Raw genomic sequence first — 16,471 nt, forward strand, 5'->3', positions numbered from 1 at the left:
TTAAATGACTGTAGGAAGTCCTTGGTAAAAGCAAGAACTGCATACAGGTCTCCTGCATCTTGTCTTAGTCCTTTATCCACAAGGCACACATGAAATACTTTTATAATATCTAACTTCCTTTTACAATCATAACGCCACAGATGATCCTTACTGACTACTTCGTTTAATGAATCTATGTATATTTGCAACTTGTATTCCAGTATCTTGTGATTTTCTTTAATTCTTTCCTACTTTAAAAGAGAGAGAAATAGGGCTAGAAGGGGCATCAGACGGTCACATAAACATCACAGTGCTTCCAGCAGCATCAGTCATACCCATAATCTATTCCCAAAAGGTATTTTTTAACGTGTGAATGCTCACTGGGCCAGAGGATGCTCAGGATGCCAGAGGATGAGCCGGCAGACTGGGCACTCGGGAAGAGGGCAGAGCAGCAATTGGAGCCTGGAGCATGTGTAAGGGAATCATCTAAACCCAGTTACTGTCTATTCTGGCAGTGCCAGGAGATGTAAAGGCTACCTGCAAAAAGAGATGGTAGGATTTCAGCGATTTTCCAGATAACCAGAATTCATTTGAATAAATGAATTTCCAGTTACCTTGTCAAGGGGAAAATGTTTTCAGTATGAAGGTAACCAATGCATGGCTTTCTGCCTGAGTTTGCAAAGAGTCTGAAGCAATAATTCTGAGTTGGTGAAGACAACTTAAATGGCAATACTTGTCAGTTCATGGAAAGAATTAAGAAAGGGAAAGTTCGTGGAAAGAATTAAGAACTATATTATAAGGAGTTCCACCTGCATGTCAGAAAATATGTAATATGAACCATCAAGCATGTGAGAGATGTGAAGGATCAGCAAATTAGGAAAATTTCATTTTCCTGGACATAAAATCAAGCTTGCAAAAGTTTGGGAAAATACAGGTCAGCTTTGAGGATTTCCCGCAGATGGAATATCCCACAGCTGATTTCTCTTTGTGATGCATATTTTATGCGCCTTTCCTTCTTGACTGGGTGGGTGCAAACCTTGTGCAAGCTGGTGAACGTCCTACACCCATTAATATGGTTTGTGTCCTTCTGACTAGTGTTTTTTTGTTTTGGGGGAGTATTTTGTTTGTTTTTCATAAGATCTAAGCAACATAGAGAAGGGTTTGTGGACTGAATCCAATATTGTTATGAAAGATACTGCTTATGTAGTCTTATTGGCAATCCTATCCAGTGCTTCAAATTTCAGCCCGGGCAATTGCTGGGAGCACATAATGCTATCTTTTTGTAGATAGTTATCTGTACATGGCCACTTCAGAATTACTGGGTTTGATTATTTATACATAGATTTTTAAAAAATTGCCCGTTTAAAACACAGCGTATGTTTATGGTAAAGGGTCCTCTGGCTTTCTGTGCTCCCTCTAGCAAAGTGACTCAGCCTGATTATGGGTAAGCCAGCAATGGTGCTGTAAAAACCAGCTCTTTGCAGACCCACGGGGTCAAAGCAGTAGCCTGGAAATGCGTTGGGGTCACCGTGCAGACAGGAGAGACCTTTAACAATTACATATAATTTGACTTGCAATCAAACAGAAGTAGATGGCAAAGCAGGAAATGGTATCTTTAGCCATGACATGAAATAGTATTGCTGTCAACTTGAATAAGAAAACTTGACTTTTTTTTAAGTGACTACATATTTAAATAGCCTGTAGGGTCAAACAGCCTTTCCTACAGCCCTTGGATTTCTGGCCTGATAACAGCATATACACTATAAATATACTAAATCAATAACCCCGTATCACTGCTGAAAGCAGGCGTGTTCACATATCACAGCAGATGGGAAGAAAGCAAATAATATTTGTCTTGCCTTTCAAATTGATTTCCTGTTTTTAGCAAGCCAGAGTGTGTCCATATGTTAATCAGATTGCTAAGAAAGATAGCAGGGCTCAGGGCAGCAGATTTCTACTTGACCTGCTGGGAGAAGGGGGAGCAAGGAGGGAAGGAGGAGGTTCTCTAAGGCCCTAAATGTCTGCAGCAGAAGCAGTTTTCACAAATAGTTATGCAAATGGCCGTGCTTACCTGGCTTCTCCTGGGCCATGCTGCGTGCCCACCCTTCCTTCTTAACCAGCGGAGCTTCGCGGTGCTCAGTGAACTGCAGAATTGGGCGCGTTCATTGAGGGTTTCTTAATCCATCCTTTCTTTTGCCATGGAGAATGTTTGCCACTATGAAACTCCAGTGTCCTGATGTTGGGAAGAAAGAGCTGGCGTCCTGGGAAGTGCAACGATGGCAGCTCTCCTCTGCTGCCTTGCCTTGCCTTTCCCCACTGTCACATGCTTCTCTGCTCTTCCACGCTTGCACTAACACATGCTGTCACAGAGCACAACTGTCCATAAAGGCTTTCAAATGCACTCTCAGGTCAATTTGTTCTTCTCTTCAGACAGGAGATTTTAATTAACTTCAATGACAAATAGTTCAGGGATCATTTGTGTGCATATAAACTCTAATGATGTTTATGAGCCATGTACAATTTATGGGAGAAAATGATGGTATGTTTTATGTTCTGAACACACTTCATTGTGGAAGTCATCTTTGTACGTTTGTCCAGCTCTTCAATTTTATCCTGTTTTTTAAGTCCCAGGTTTCTAAAACATGTTTGTCATGACAATGTCAAGAGAATGATTTCACTGGGCATTTAGTCAAAACCTATAGTCTACTAGAAAGTTTGTGTGGCAGCTGCACTTTTGCATAAGGTATTCCAGTGCTTATGCCAATATGGAATACTTGTGCTATAACAAATACCAAAATCATACCAAATATCTATAACATGTTCTATATTGTCAAATAAAGAATAAATTAAAAAGTTACTGATAATGCCCAGAATTAGTATGCGTTTGATGATTTAAGCTTGGCTGGTTAGAGTTGTTACAAGATGATCCCAGCAGCCACATGGAGTCCAAGTAACCTCCTTAGATCTTTTGTGAGGAAGGCTGGTCCAAAAGGAAAGGCGAAGCAGACTACTTTCAAAAGCCTACCTTCATGTCTGATTTTAGCAAGTTTCTAATCTATACCTTTGTTCCCCATCTGTTGTTGAAGACAGTACTTCCTGCCTTGTAGATTTGAAAATACACTAAAGACTGGGATATGGTCAGATGCCACATAGATACCTAAAAGAAGCAGGTGTGCCAAACCTATTAGCTCCAGAATCAAGTCCTAATTTATGTTACTTGCTCTTAGGGAGCATGGAGGAGAAGGAACAAGATGAGAATGAAGTTGTTAATTTCTTTCCTGAATTCAGTGTGCATCGGCTGTGTTCAAGAGTCATCTAGGAAGTCCAGATGCAGGGAGGACCAGAGCTGATCATTCCTTATATTTCTGAAGTTAAAAGACAAAACCAGAAGACCACCCCTTCCTGTAGCACCGTTTATTATTAGAAAAGAAAAGTAATTTTTTGGAGAGGAAGGATGATTTTATGGAGCTGGAAGCCAGATGAGCTCACTTCTAATCTTGGTGTTGACACAGATTTTCCTGTGTGACCTTGGAAAAATCTCTTGCTGCGTTCCAGTTTCCAATCAGTGAAATGCAACAATCATTCTTTGTTATCTTCCTGGAGCACTCTGCAGTTAGTAATGCATGGTTGCTAGACAGATTTTGACACATGCTTAGGTGCTTAAAGATGGTGTTTGGCATGCAACATTTTTTTAAAGCAATTAAACAAGTTAGGTGCCCAACTCCTATGGCAGTTTAGGGGCTTAATTTCTATCTCCATCCATATGGACCTTAATCACTGTCAAAGTTGTCTGTCATGTACTAATGTGCTGACATAATATAAAATGTGTAGAAATAAATCGAGTCCTGAATGAGTTTGTTAGTAATTGTTTGGAATAACACTTCCTATCCTCATAACAGACCCATCACACTAAAATCTGTACTTGTGGGATCACCTCCATCTCTGTAAAGATCTCCTGGGGGTAAAGCAAGGGCATCTCCCCACCTCTTGGCATGGATATTCCAGCTGAGCACAGGGCTGGCATTTTAATTCTCAGCTATAAACAATGTGAGTCCCTAAGAAACGTTTAGAAGCAGGACCCTAACTTTGCTGTAATGTGTAATCAGCTGACCTCCTGGCTGAGAGCCCATCCAAGCTGCATGTGCAGTCTTGTGCAACCTACTTCTTCCACACTACTGCTGCTACTACTCAGAAAAGGGACAGAAGCTTTCTTTCCTCACCATTTCTGCTGACCAAGTCCTTAGTATTGTGCTTCCTGGCACACCTACACACATGCTCACACACACCTTATTACCAGCCTTTTCATCTCCCCTGGAGAAGCAAACCCCAATGCTTCTGAGAGTTGCTGTCTTCTGACAACAATTTGTAGGAGTCAGGTGATCTGTGCTAATGTCAGTGTTTGTGCTCTCTACATACTGTAGTTGCACCAGCTCAGCTGATCCATGGTGACTAGTGGAAATCCTTCAGATCCTTTGGACCACTTCGACATTTAGTTGGCCGTGGAGTTCTCTGGAGTAGTTGGTATGCAATGTTTTCCAAAAGCCAATTTTAAAACTTTTTAAAATCTGCCATTGCCTTTTTTTTCCTCCCCCCCCCCACCTTTTTTTAAATAGTTTGTGAAGGTCTCAGTTCTGAACCCCCATTTGGGTAACTGTGTTTTGTCTTAGATTAATGCCTTGAGCCTCAGCAAAAATCAGGACGACTTTGCAGCAGTCACCGTGACAAGAGTAAGAGAGACGCCAGAGTTGAAGTGACATGGCCAAGGTTGTTCCAGGGAACAGTTCAGCACCCAAGACAGGAGCAGATTACAGACCTCCTGATCTCAAGGTAGTGCCTTATCCACCAATTTATGTCAGTTACCTAATATCCAAAGTCTTTATCCATATCCTTACTGCATGTTTAACTGGGTAGTGGGCAGCACTTCCCTTTTCATTTTCAAAATAATCGGCATTTAAAAATCAGTTCCAATATTTGTTGTTCCTCTCATTTACTTGGAATCTTCTTGGCTGCACATTTGATTCTTCGTAGACACAGGTACTATAATTTATATGCTGTTATCTGATCCATTTTCTACAGTGTATGTTGCTGTTTCTGAAAGCAAATAAAAAGTAATCCAGTTAGACTCTGTTTAAATCCACTCTGTAGGAACAATTATCTCAAGTGCTCCAGCTTCTGACATTCATCATGCTAGAAAAGGACACAAAGATGTGTATAAAAATATGACCGTTTAACTGAAGTGGTGCTTTGAGGACATAAGAATGGAATCATTCTATTGCATTAAATAATGTTATGCATTTCAACTGTGATAACAACTCTTGCTTATGGCCATTAATGTTTGTGTGTAATAAAGAAGGTCTGATAAAGGTACTCTATAGAGTTACCAAATACTACAAGGAGTTGCTTTGCTGTTTACACCAGCGAATATTTTAGGTAGAAAAAAAAATCTAAGTGTTGGCTGTTAATCTTGGGTGAATGTAATAGATTCAATTATGTAATGTGACAATGAATTTGTTCTGCTTTGCCTTGGGTTAGACTTTAAGCTTTTCCCCTTCAGATTTATTCAGATTGTTAAGTGGCTGCTGAGAAGCTGGAACCTTGTCAAACAAACTTGGCTTTAAATTTTAAATTATTTTTAATCAATATGTGAAGAGGCCAAGCTCTGCCATATGTTACTCACCATCCATTAGTTGGTAGCTAGTCATTAAACTCTCACTAAGGTTTCCTAACTGTGACTATTGTGGTGATTTTTTTTCTCTCTTTGTAGAGTATGGGCAAAGGGGAGCATTCGTGGCAGATTGCCTTGAGGACAATAAAAACTCTCATGTAGTATGGTTGTTTGTTCAGACACAAACAATAGAGACATTTTGCTATTACCATTTGCCAGCTATCAAGGGGTTTTGAACCCCCTCCCCCTTGGTGCCTACAACTCAAAACAGATGCAAAATCTTTCTTTTCAGCCCCCTTGAAATGACCTGTGGTGGTGCAGTGTCATTTAGAGGAGAAATTATTGGAGTGAGAGTGGCTGGAAACAATAGGAGCCTTGTGCCAGGCACATGACAGAGCAGCGAGGGGGCTGTTGGTGACTTTGTTGGGGAGGAGAGGGGCGATCTGGCAGGTGCTGCCATTGTTAAAGGTCTCCGCTCCTAGACAGTGGTCACAGATGAGTTCATGTCACTTTGTTCAGACTCTTTACGCAGAGTTCAGTGATGTGACACTGGTCAAGGAGCCAGTCTAGTTTTTCTGAACTCCTCAACGTGGTCCCTTCTGTAACACAAGCCTGTATTGCCGAGATATGTCAACATGCCTCTCGGCCATATGGCTGCAAGCTAGAGTAACTTTTGTACTTTCTGAAAGGAACATAATAACTTAATGTTTACTCTGCTAATACAGGCCTGGTACTCACTACTGATCCTGGCATTATTCTGTGGAGATGTCATCCAGAAAACCAATTAAAGTGAATTGATACAAGATAGATCCATTGGTTTAATACTGAATTTTACAACAACAGAGGCTGTTGCTTCTGAGCTAAAAGCTCCTGCTGACTATATTTAGAAATATGTGTTCTCARTGTAATTCTTTTTATAGGCATAACAGTGCAGCGTTCTGCTAGTGTGACTGCAGACCAGCAAACGAGGGTGCYGAAGTTTAAATTTTTTTACATTCAAAAGAATAACACAGGTGATGGTAAAAAGAAAAGGTCAAATGCATTGAAATAAATGTATTAATGCATTAGTTTTACTCAGGCTGTCCCTTGTCTCAAAGCACCAGGCCGCACTATAATAGCTACATCTGCTTCTGTTGTACATATTGTTTAGTTCTAGTTTTTGGCTCAGAGAATAGAAACCGGTCTTTCTGTGGGGGAAACAAAGAATTTGTTTTTGTAAATGGCCATTTTTTTTTCTGAATAAATCATGAAAAACTTGGCAGATTGAACAGATCAACCATATGGAAATTGGCAAATTTTAGTCTGCTAAGGATAATTGAACAGGGATGTTATATATTCTAATGACATACATGTTTGTGGTACCACGAGAAGCAAAGAGAGATGAAAAAGAGGAAATAGTGCGCAGAAGAAGTTACMACTTCAGATAGGAGTTGAACTGTTAACATATGAGAAATCTGAAGTTTTTTCAGAGCCTCTTAACAGGCTGAGATAGGCGGTTCTTATCCAAACAGTGGCAGTACATCCAAAATGACAGCCAAAAATTCTACCTAAGGGATATATTTTTTTAAACAAGCAATGTAGAAGACCACTCTTTTACCAACAGTGCTTATAAGTTAAGAGACAGAACAGAGTCGTAATATGGGAAGGAACTCTGGCCATATAAAGCCATTTGCACTGCTGATGAATTTTATTGTTACTAGACAGTTCTGACTGTCTTTTGACTATCTTTTGATTGTTGGCACAAATGAAAAATAAATCAATGTGCAAACAAAAGTTTTAGCAGTTTAACACTGAAATACAGTCTAAATGAATTACAATAATTGTATCAGATATAGAACTAAACTTCAACAATAATCAGGAAAAATAACTTTGTAGAAAAAGAGAACTTTGTAGTTCTTGCTAGTTTAGCTTTAGACAAAGCTAAATCAAGTATTTCAGGCCTTTTGAAATGTGAACCCTCATAAAACACCAGTGTCAGAGGCCTTTCAAATTTTACCTACTTTGTTGGAATGCTGAGAGTACTGTATTTTGTCCTACATTTAAAATGATTATCCAGGGGATCTTCTGAAAAGCTACTGAGGCCTCCAGTTAGAATAAATGGGTAGCATAGAAAGGAAGTAACTTCTAGAATAAAATTTACAATCTATAAGCCAGGAACATAATAAGAAAAGGCATTATGGTTTATAGGAATGTTTAATATCAATGCAATGGGAAATGACTCAAGTATGCAACCAACCTAGCCAAACTCTCCACAAACAAACAGGCTCTTCCACCTCATCCCCCAAAAATAACAATGTGAAAAGCAAACTGAAAACAAATCCGAGGGGGAGTAACGAAGGGTGTGGGAGAATGACCTGCTAAAAGAATATCACTGAATTTTCCAAACTCTACTCTCCATCAATTCTTAGCTCAGGGAAAGGAAGTCCCATCTTTGGGTGTGCTGTTCACTCACACTATGACCTTTAAATGGAGTAAACCTCTGTTTTCTTATCTATGTCACAAGTAGTAAAAAGGAAGAGATTGCTGCCCAGATGCGAACAGGTTTTCATTTGGTTCAGTAATGCACCCTGACCATTTGGATGACAGAGCCAAAAATACTCAGAGAGGTGAGGGCATACAACATACGATTTGTGAAATCGAGCTGTCCCCRTGCTATGACAGGCATGAGTTGGTCAAAGAATCCACTCGCTCCAAACAAAAGACTTTTGTAGCTTGACAGAGCCATGGAATATGCATTTTTGCTACTATATGCACAAAACAACAGAGCTTTACGATGTCAAAACTAAGCTTTCAAGCTGTAAGAAATGCCATACTTAAGGTTACCTGTTCAACATGAATTAGTTCTGCTTGTGTGGGTGCAATAGGTTGCAGTCTGTAATGGCATGGTCACGTATTGTTTTTACAGGGCCTCTGTTTCATTCAACTGATGGGACAAACCTGTTCGATGATGAGTTTTCTGAGTGCTTAGTCCTGTAGGTTGGGCTCTTACCTGCAGAATGACTGAGCATTCAGGCTTGCAGCTGAAACCAGAGGATGGTTTATGTGCCACAAGCTAGAGTCTTGGCAGTGGGGTTGATGACTTTTGAAGCCTTTATCCATTTATAGAGAGAGTTCAAGGTTGCAGGACCAACCTTAGTTCTGGCTTTTCCTTCATTTTGAGAGATTGATTTTTCAGCCTTTATAGTGCTGTATACATCTATAGTGTTTAGAGGTTCAATAAGTGAACTTGTATGCAGTCTCCTATGTTTAAAAAAGTAAACTGCATAATTAAAACTCGCACTCTGAGACAGCCTCAGGTTCATGAGCATAGTTTGAATTTTTATATGCAATGCACAAACTAGTCCAGCTGTAGAGATTCTGGTCATAACAGCAAATTGTTACCTTGTGTGTGGAATATATCCAGAGAGGGCTCAAACGCAGGCATCTCTGTGAGGTTTGCAAATTTTTGCTGACCGCACTGAGYCTCAGGATGGCAGATGTGTGGGAACTGCACTGTTGTCATCTTAGGCTAGTTTGTCCATCTCACAGCTTCTCTTTTGATGCCTATGCTCTAATCTGTTCCAGTCCTGTCAGTTCTCCGCTCCTGCTCCTCATCCGACTCCTCATCTCTTTAGTCAACTTGTCTTTATCCCTTATCTCCCTGTTTAGGTCTAGCTGTCTCCTGTCCCAGTGTTCTTGACCTGCTGGACCCGGTTAACCCTCCATATTTGCAGTCTTCAGGTGGTTGTAAGCTCAGTTTCACCACAGCTGCAGGTGTTGGATTTGAGTTGAGGGACAAATCAGTCTCTGTTCTCTAGCTCCAAATGTGGGTCATAGTTTCGTTCTCTAAACAGTTGTCTTCAGCCTCAAGGTCCTCTAAACTTTCTCAGTACTGTCTGTGAGCTTCGCAATATGTTACCTACCAATATGTTAGGTAGGTGTTACCTACCTAAAGCACATGTTTGGAAACTGGTCCTTTCGTACTTTTTCACAGTGACCGTAACAGAGTCAAGCTTCTTGGAGATAATGGTGGTAGGTGAAGGTCCATCTAACTGGTGGTTGTCTGAATCCACTGAAATGATCCCCAGGGTTTGTGAAGGTGTGAGTATCTTGACAGAACTCAGTAGTTACTCCTTCTTATTTTTATAGTAGGAAGCAGCAATGAGACCAAGGAAGGACCGTGGCCCACACTAGTTAGTTTAAGGGATTACATTTACAGGCAGGAATTTTTTTGTTGATTATGTTGCCAGGACTGTCCTAAAATACCGATTATATTCATTAGATGGGCTTATCTATGGTTTTCTTTTTGTGGTTCAGTAGACCTGATTATTGTAGGGAAATACTGAGAATATAAGAAATATATCATTTGTGTACTTATGAAATTGTTTCTTCTAATTTTTATAGTGTAAAATCCCATTGTGGCAATGATTGGTTTATAGTCATAGACTTTTTCTTTTGGCTTCAGAGTTTGCTGAAAAAGAAACACCACTTAAATGACGTGATGCCTGGTGTGATACCTTGGTGAGATGCTAATTTTTAACTGATGTATTTGACATGGAGTAAAAGCTGAAGGTAACATCCCTCATTGACTATTAGCATTAACTATTAACTTTGAAGTTTGGATGTCATATAATTAATGTTAAGTCTTTAGTATCTGTCCAAGGTTTTTTCTAAGCTTTTGGACGAAGCAAGCATGTTCTTCCATTGTTCATGCGTAGGGTAGCTCAGTTTCCTGCAAAACTGAGACTCTGTCTCAGAAATCTCAGCAAGAGAGGCAGAATTTTGCAGCTGCAAGATTAACTCAAGAGGAGGCACTTAAATAAGTTAACAGATTGTTTACTTAAAGTCTACGTGTCGATCTATCCATAGGTACATTATCCTGAATTTTAGCCTCATATACCTACCTGAGACTGAAGTGAAAAATCATATACATGACAGGATGTATTTTGTTAAAGTTTGCATGTGGTATTACTGTAGATATGTGTTTTGGTAGAGTACAGTTCATCCAGAACACTAAGATTTAGTTATCTCAAGTTCTCCTGTAATAGATTGAACAAAGTAAAGAATTAAATTAAAATCTTTAATTTTTCTCTTAAAAACACTTAGCCTGAAAAGAGCTAAGAAGCTGACATTAGAAACGTGACACAAGGAGTCTGACCATCATCACAATAAGCCTTATCTTTAGAATCAGATGTGAAGAAACAAGCATTTAAGCAGTTTATACAGTGTGATGCAAAACATTTGGGACAAATTCGAAGAGAGATAGCAAGAAACATCAGGCTTCGTTCTCATCTTATATGATCTGCGGGAATTAATATTGAAGACGATAAAATTATGCCTTTTATCTTGCAAACAAACTTTCTTTCTTTTGCTTGACCTCCCCTAAAAAAGATCTCCCAGAAAATACAATTTAATATTTTTGAGCTGGAAATAGTAAATACAGCAGACTCTCTTGAATTAAAAAAGCAGAACCAGAGTATTCTCCAGTGAGTAAAGCTCATTCATGTCTATTAGAGTTGCTGATGCGTAAAGAGATGGGCAGGACAGGTGACTCTCAGAAGTCATAGGTGGAAACACCTCCCAGAGATCTGCTTGAGCTGAAGAGCAACCACTGATGTGTTTGCCGAAAAGAGAACCAGGTCGATAACTGAAGGTAAGGTGGTGGCACCGCTCCTTGCAGCACATGCTCTCTCAAGAGAATAATGAACACTGGACCAGTGAGAAATCTTAGTCCTGCTGAGGGACCATGAGGAAGGGCTGGAAAGTGAGAAGTGTGAAGTGTGTGTGTATGTGTTTGTTTTTTAGAGCAAGAACAACCTGTTAACATTTTAATATTTGTATTGTGTCACAAGGAGCAAGGAAGATTAGAAATACAGAATAGACATGAAAGCAATAGATTGAAAATGGGAAATAAATAGTGGGGAATTATCTTGCAGAAATGTAAGGATGTTATGCAGTGACAGCTAGAGAAACAGATGAAGTATGGGAATGAGCTAGAGTCATATTGTGCTTTCCAAGACCATTTTAAGAATGAGAAAAGGTGCTACAGTGTGTTGCCATTCAAGGATAGCAGTACCTGATCTCAGAAAAAAATGCAGGAGTAATGCTTTGAGCTTGCCAAAAGGTTGGAGTCCTCTGTACCTAGCGGAGGTACTGCCAGCTGGGCAGGAGCTGCTGCCTCTCGGGAGAAAGGGTCTCTGTGAGAGGCAGGGTGTCCCATGGAGTCCAGGATCTTGCTGGCTCAAGACTTGAGGCGGGAGCATTTAGTCCCACTGCGCTCAGAGCAGTTTCAGCTATGAGGCAGTCCCCCATCCCGCATGGCAAGGTACATGGCCCCATAGCTGCTGCAGTGCTGGCCCTGCTTGCCGTATTCTCTCTGGTGCTCTCAGCCCAGCTGTTTTCCCATGGTGAAAGTATACTTATCTGAAATTAGAAGTTAAAAAGTAGCTTTAAAATTAAAAGGTGCTTTTATCACTGCATGCCAATCTCCTTCAGGCACTGCTTCTTAAAAATAAAGTGTCACTTATCTTAGTAACAGCAATGTAAATCATAAGTAAGGTCACCAAGGCTTGCTCATAGGAGAGCTGAATGTGTGCTGCAGGTTTCTTGGGCTTTTTATGATGTCAGTGTAAGTTCTTGTCTTCTGTTGCTGATGATAATGGTTTTATTTGTTCCCTGTCTGTGAAATCACATTTTCGTATTGGCTTTTTACCTGCAGCTGCTTTTTTTTGCCCCCCCCCTTTTTTTTTTTTTTTTTTTGCTGAGGAAAGAAAGCTGGAAAGCAAAACCCAGGAGACAGAAACAGAGCAGGCACTGCTAAAGCACAAGGAAAAAGATACAAGGAGTAAATTACCAGCAGTGTTAAAAAAAAATTAAAATGATTTGTTTTTTAAAAATATTATTTATAACTTAGAATTACTATTACAAAAACTGATAACTATTTTTAAAGATTATTTGGGTAGTGGAAGGGGAAGAACAGTGGCTCTTTTATTTGGGCAGGCCAGTAGTCCTGGGAATATTCTGTTCCTCTTCAGCCTGGTACAGGGTACATCTGAAGAGATAATAACAGCAAGGAACGTATCATAGCTTTATGATCACTCATTAGCTTTGGGGAGTCTGTGAAATGAAAGGCCCCCAGACCGGACAAGGTTGAAAGGTTGAGGCTCTAACCAGACTTTTTGTTCCTGAGACGACCAGAGCCATTACTGAACAACAGACAACAGTGAATAGATTATGGGCATCTTTGCTTTGTTGCTGCTGCTTGGTTTAAGGATACTCTTGTCCTCCTTCTGCCCCTTCTATATTTGACAAGTTTGCTTTCAGCAGATATGACAGGCACTGGTGGGGGTCACTGGCCCAATTCCACATTTCCACACTTGGCTTGCTCCAAGTTCAGTGGCCTGAACTAATGCCTCCAATGGAGGTCGTACTACTGAACATTATGAGTTTTTATATATTAAACATGCATTAGTGGTTTTACCCTGCTTATCTGACAGCTGTAGAAAAATAAAGAAAATTCAGTTTGAACTTTAAAAAGCAGGGCTTAATTTATGTTCAGTACTTTTGTTCCYCACTTTCTTTTTCATTTGCCAATTGCAAAGCTCAAGGGAGATAATAAAATGGAGGAGCTGCTACTTTATACTTCCACGTGCCTCCCAGTGCCTGTGCCTTACTGGGTGAGCTAAATCTAAAACTAGGAAAAGAGTTTTCAGATGGAAATTTGATTAAACAATACAATCATCTGTCTCACAATCTGTTTTTTTTAATAAGGAAAGTATTTTTTTTTCCAGGGGGAATTTTCTTTCAGAGGTTTTGTATGAAAAGGCAGACGTCATGAATACTGATGGGAAGGGCTCAGTGTTTTGTTATTTCTGTGTAACAAAGACAAAATGCTTTAATAAAATCAGAAAACACAGATGTTACTTGGAGTATATTTTGCATCTTCTTTTTTTTAAAGTCGGGAACAATCCCTCCCTCAGACTGACAATAGCAGCTCATGACAGACAAAATTAGCAGCTGGAAACTTAGCCAAAAGTTTAGGCTTTATAGTTTGTTGTTATTGTTTGGGATTTTCTTAGATGGTGAAAGGCATGCTTGAAGGAAGAGACATGGWTGAATTGAAAGCCCTTGTTTCCCATTTTCAATATAGTTTGACTGAATTTTAGTTTTTATAAACAGTTTAAAATGGGAAAATGTGCACTTTGTTTAGAAATGAGCCAGTTGTGTTTTGTTCCCCCCTTTTTATGTGAGGACTTCAGGGGAAAATTCACATGATTTGATAATGAATATTTTTCATATTAATTTCAAGATAGCACATTTTTACTGCTAAAAAAAATCAGAGTGGTAATACTGATCTTGTAGCTAATTCAAGCAGCGTCTCAGGGCTCAGGTGAGCTCAAAGGGTTTCTGTAGGACAGCAGAAAAGTTATGTGCCTCTACTTTTCCTACGTAATCTCTTTTTCTAGGGATGAAGCTAGAGATGCTCGATTGTCAGTGTTGTGACTGAATAATGAACAAAGTGACTTGATTTCATTCTTTTATGTTCAGTAATTTTGTGGTGTCACAGTAGTTTTATATTCTGCATTTTAGAAGAGCAAAGATGGTTGCAAGAGCTGTTTTATGGCACAGAAGAAATTTGCCTGCATGGTTGGTTGCTGGTGGTGTTTCTGTTATCTTTTGTGCCCGCTGCCTTGCTCCCTGCCTGTAAAGCTAGATGTGAGCAGGGTGGCCTCACACACCTGGAGTCAGGAGGCATCATGTTTGRGGATTGCCCCCAAATCCTCCTAGTCATCTGCAGGGCTTAGTTAGTGCAGCCGTCAAGAGCCCGAACTTCCCCAGGGCCAGGGGACTCTGAACCAGAAGACCACTTCATCAGAGACTACTCTTTGTACAATATTTAAATGTACGATATTTAAAAGTAGARGAGCAAGTCTGCAGAGCATACTAACCTCCCTGTGAAGTCTAGTGGGGATGTATTCAGTGCTAGRGGTGGTGGTGGTGGGGGGGCAATGTGGTGTGAATGGTTTTCATGTGCTTTTGACACATCTTGGATCTCTGCTGATGGAGCTATAATTTGGAATGAGCTGCTTCAGAATGGTCTCTAGACACTTCTCTATTGAGGTATGTTTTGCTCTAAGAAGCAAAAAACAAAAAGATTTTTTGTTCAAGAAGCAGTGGATTAGGAGGCAAGATGACGGGCTTCCTGACTCTGTCATAGGTATGTTATCTTTCCTTTGTTGGAGCTACCTGTGAAGCTTCTAATGAAGCACTCTTTCTTGGGATCACTGYGTGGTCAGCCATTGCTTGCCCAGCATACTCGTATATGGATCTTCTGGTTATGTAGTGTTTTATTCTCTTAGGGTATAAGCTTTTCAGAGTATGGAGCATACCTTTGGATTCATATTGCATGTAAGTAATCGTGGAGAATACTGGGAAACTCCACCTGCCAACACTGAAAGATAACATCATGTTCAAGGTGAGGTATTAGGATTTGGGAGATTTAGGTTCTATTTTTCAAATCAACAGTGATCTTCAGCAAGTCTTCGGGACAAATATATCTCTTAAGTGTATGGCAAGGGAAGGGAACACTTTAACATGATTATGTCTTTATTGCAGGACAGTGAAGGCACCTGCTGAATGCATACAAATGTAACAAATGTGAATAAGAAATGATGCTGTAATAAGAAGGGATCACAGAGTAGAAGAAGAAATGCCACTGTCTTCATTCCGTCTGATAGGTAAATTGATGTTATATTCTTATGTCAAACTGTCTAGGATGTAAGCATTCCTTCTTAAAGGAGGTATGTTAACTGAGATATAATTTAACAAAGTAGCTAGATCTGTTTTCCARGAATGCTCTCTGAAATGCTCCATGATCTCTAGGGTGCAGCTGCAGGCAAAAAAGGGAGTTGATTGTGTTGGGAGAATATTCCAGGTTCTGTTGGGCAAGGAAATGTGCTGGTTTGGCATGATTCTGTCCTTCCAGCCACCTTTGAATTTCTCCAGGGTGACTTGCAGCAGGACTGCTTGTGGCTTCCTGTTCTTACCTGGTGTCTTTTAACCCATCTTCTAATCCATTCTAGGGACTTCACATTTCACTTGGTGATTACATGGTTTCCTGGATTCCCAGTAATAAGCAACTTCTGGAAAATCATTCTGAAGRTCAGAACAAATAATATCCTCCAGGTCTATCTGTACATACTATGTTTAGTGAGAAATCCCTTTAAAAAGGAAAAATGATTTCTAGTTCTGATACTGGTGATAGTTCTTTAGCCATTAAAGAACCATTTTCTGTTCAGATTTTATGGAAATTTATTCCCACCGTAATAATGTAGTGCTGCCTTGTATATAATATTATGATTACTTCCCTGTATTTGTACCCCTGAGGCAGGAGATTCTGGTTGGTGAAGTTTTGCTTTTTCAAGGTATTAAATCTAACTTTTGGTAAGCAGTAGAGTAGCATTAGAGATCCTAGTTATAATTGAAAATGCAGGGTACTAGTGAGCTGCCGTGTGGTCCATACACACTACTGGAGAATCGAATTTTCAAGAAACAGCCTTTTTCCTGGGCTTTTGAGAGGACATGGAAAATTTTTGGCCACAGAATAGCAGAATTCAGGCCGTGGTGGAGGGGAAGAAGGAAGCCTTGCTGGAAACTCATGATAAGGAAAATATTATTTTGCATCAAACATCTTGTATGCAGAAAGTACAGTACAAGATACTGTGAGAAACTCAGTACTGAGGTTTCTGGCTTTTCACACAGCTTGTTAATAAAGACCATTCCCTATTATTTCCATTTGGAAGCATTACTTCACACTTGCAACTGCGCAAGAGCAAATGGAGCAGAAGA

The 16,471-nt window shown here is 39.9% G+C and overlaps 1 long non-coding RNA gene across 1 annotated transcript; it reads left to right on the top strand.

Moving 5' to 3' along the window:
- Positions 1-4,670: 4,670 nt before the first annotated feature.
- On the top strand, positions 4,671-15,775 carry LOC146598149 (uncharacterized). The gene is made up of 3 exons (XR_014895318.1): positions 4,671-4,806; positions 15,239-15,360; positions 15,706-15,775. It is a non-coding gene; the product is annotated as an uncharacterized LOC146598149 (long non-coding RNA).
- Positions 15,776-16,471: the final 696 nt, after the last annotated feature.

This window comes from Rhea americana, unplaced genomic scaffold (assembly GCF_003343005.1).
Source record: "Rhea americana isolate MKP2758 unplaced genomic scaffold, rheAme1 scaffold_17, whole genome shotgun sequence".
NCBI classification, from domain to species: Eukaryota; Metazoa; Chordata; class Aves; order Rheiformes; family Rheidae; genus Rhea; species Rhea americana.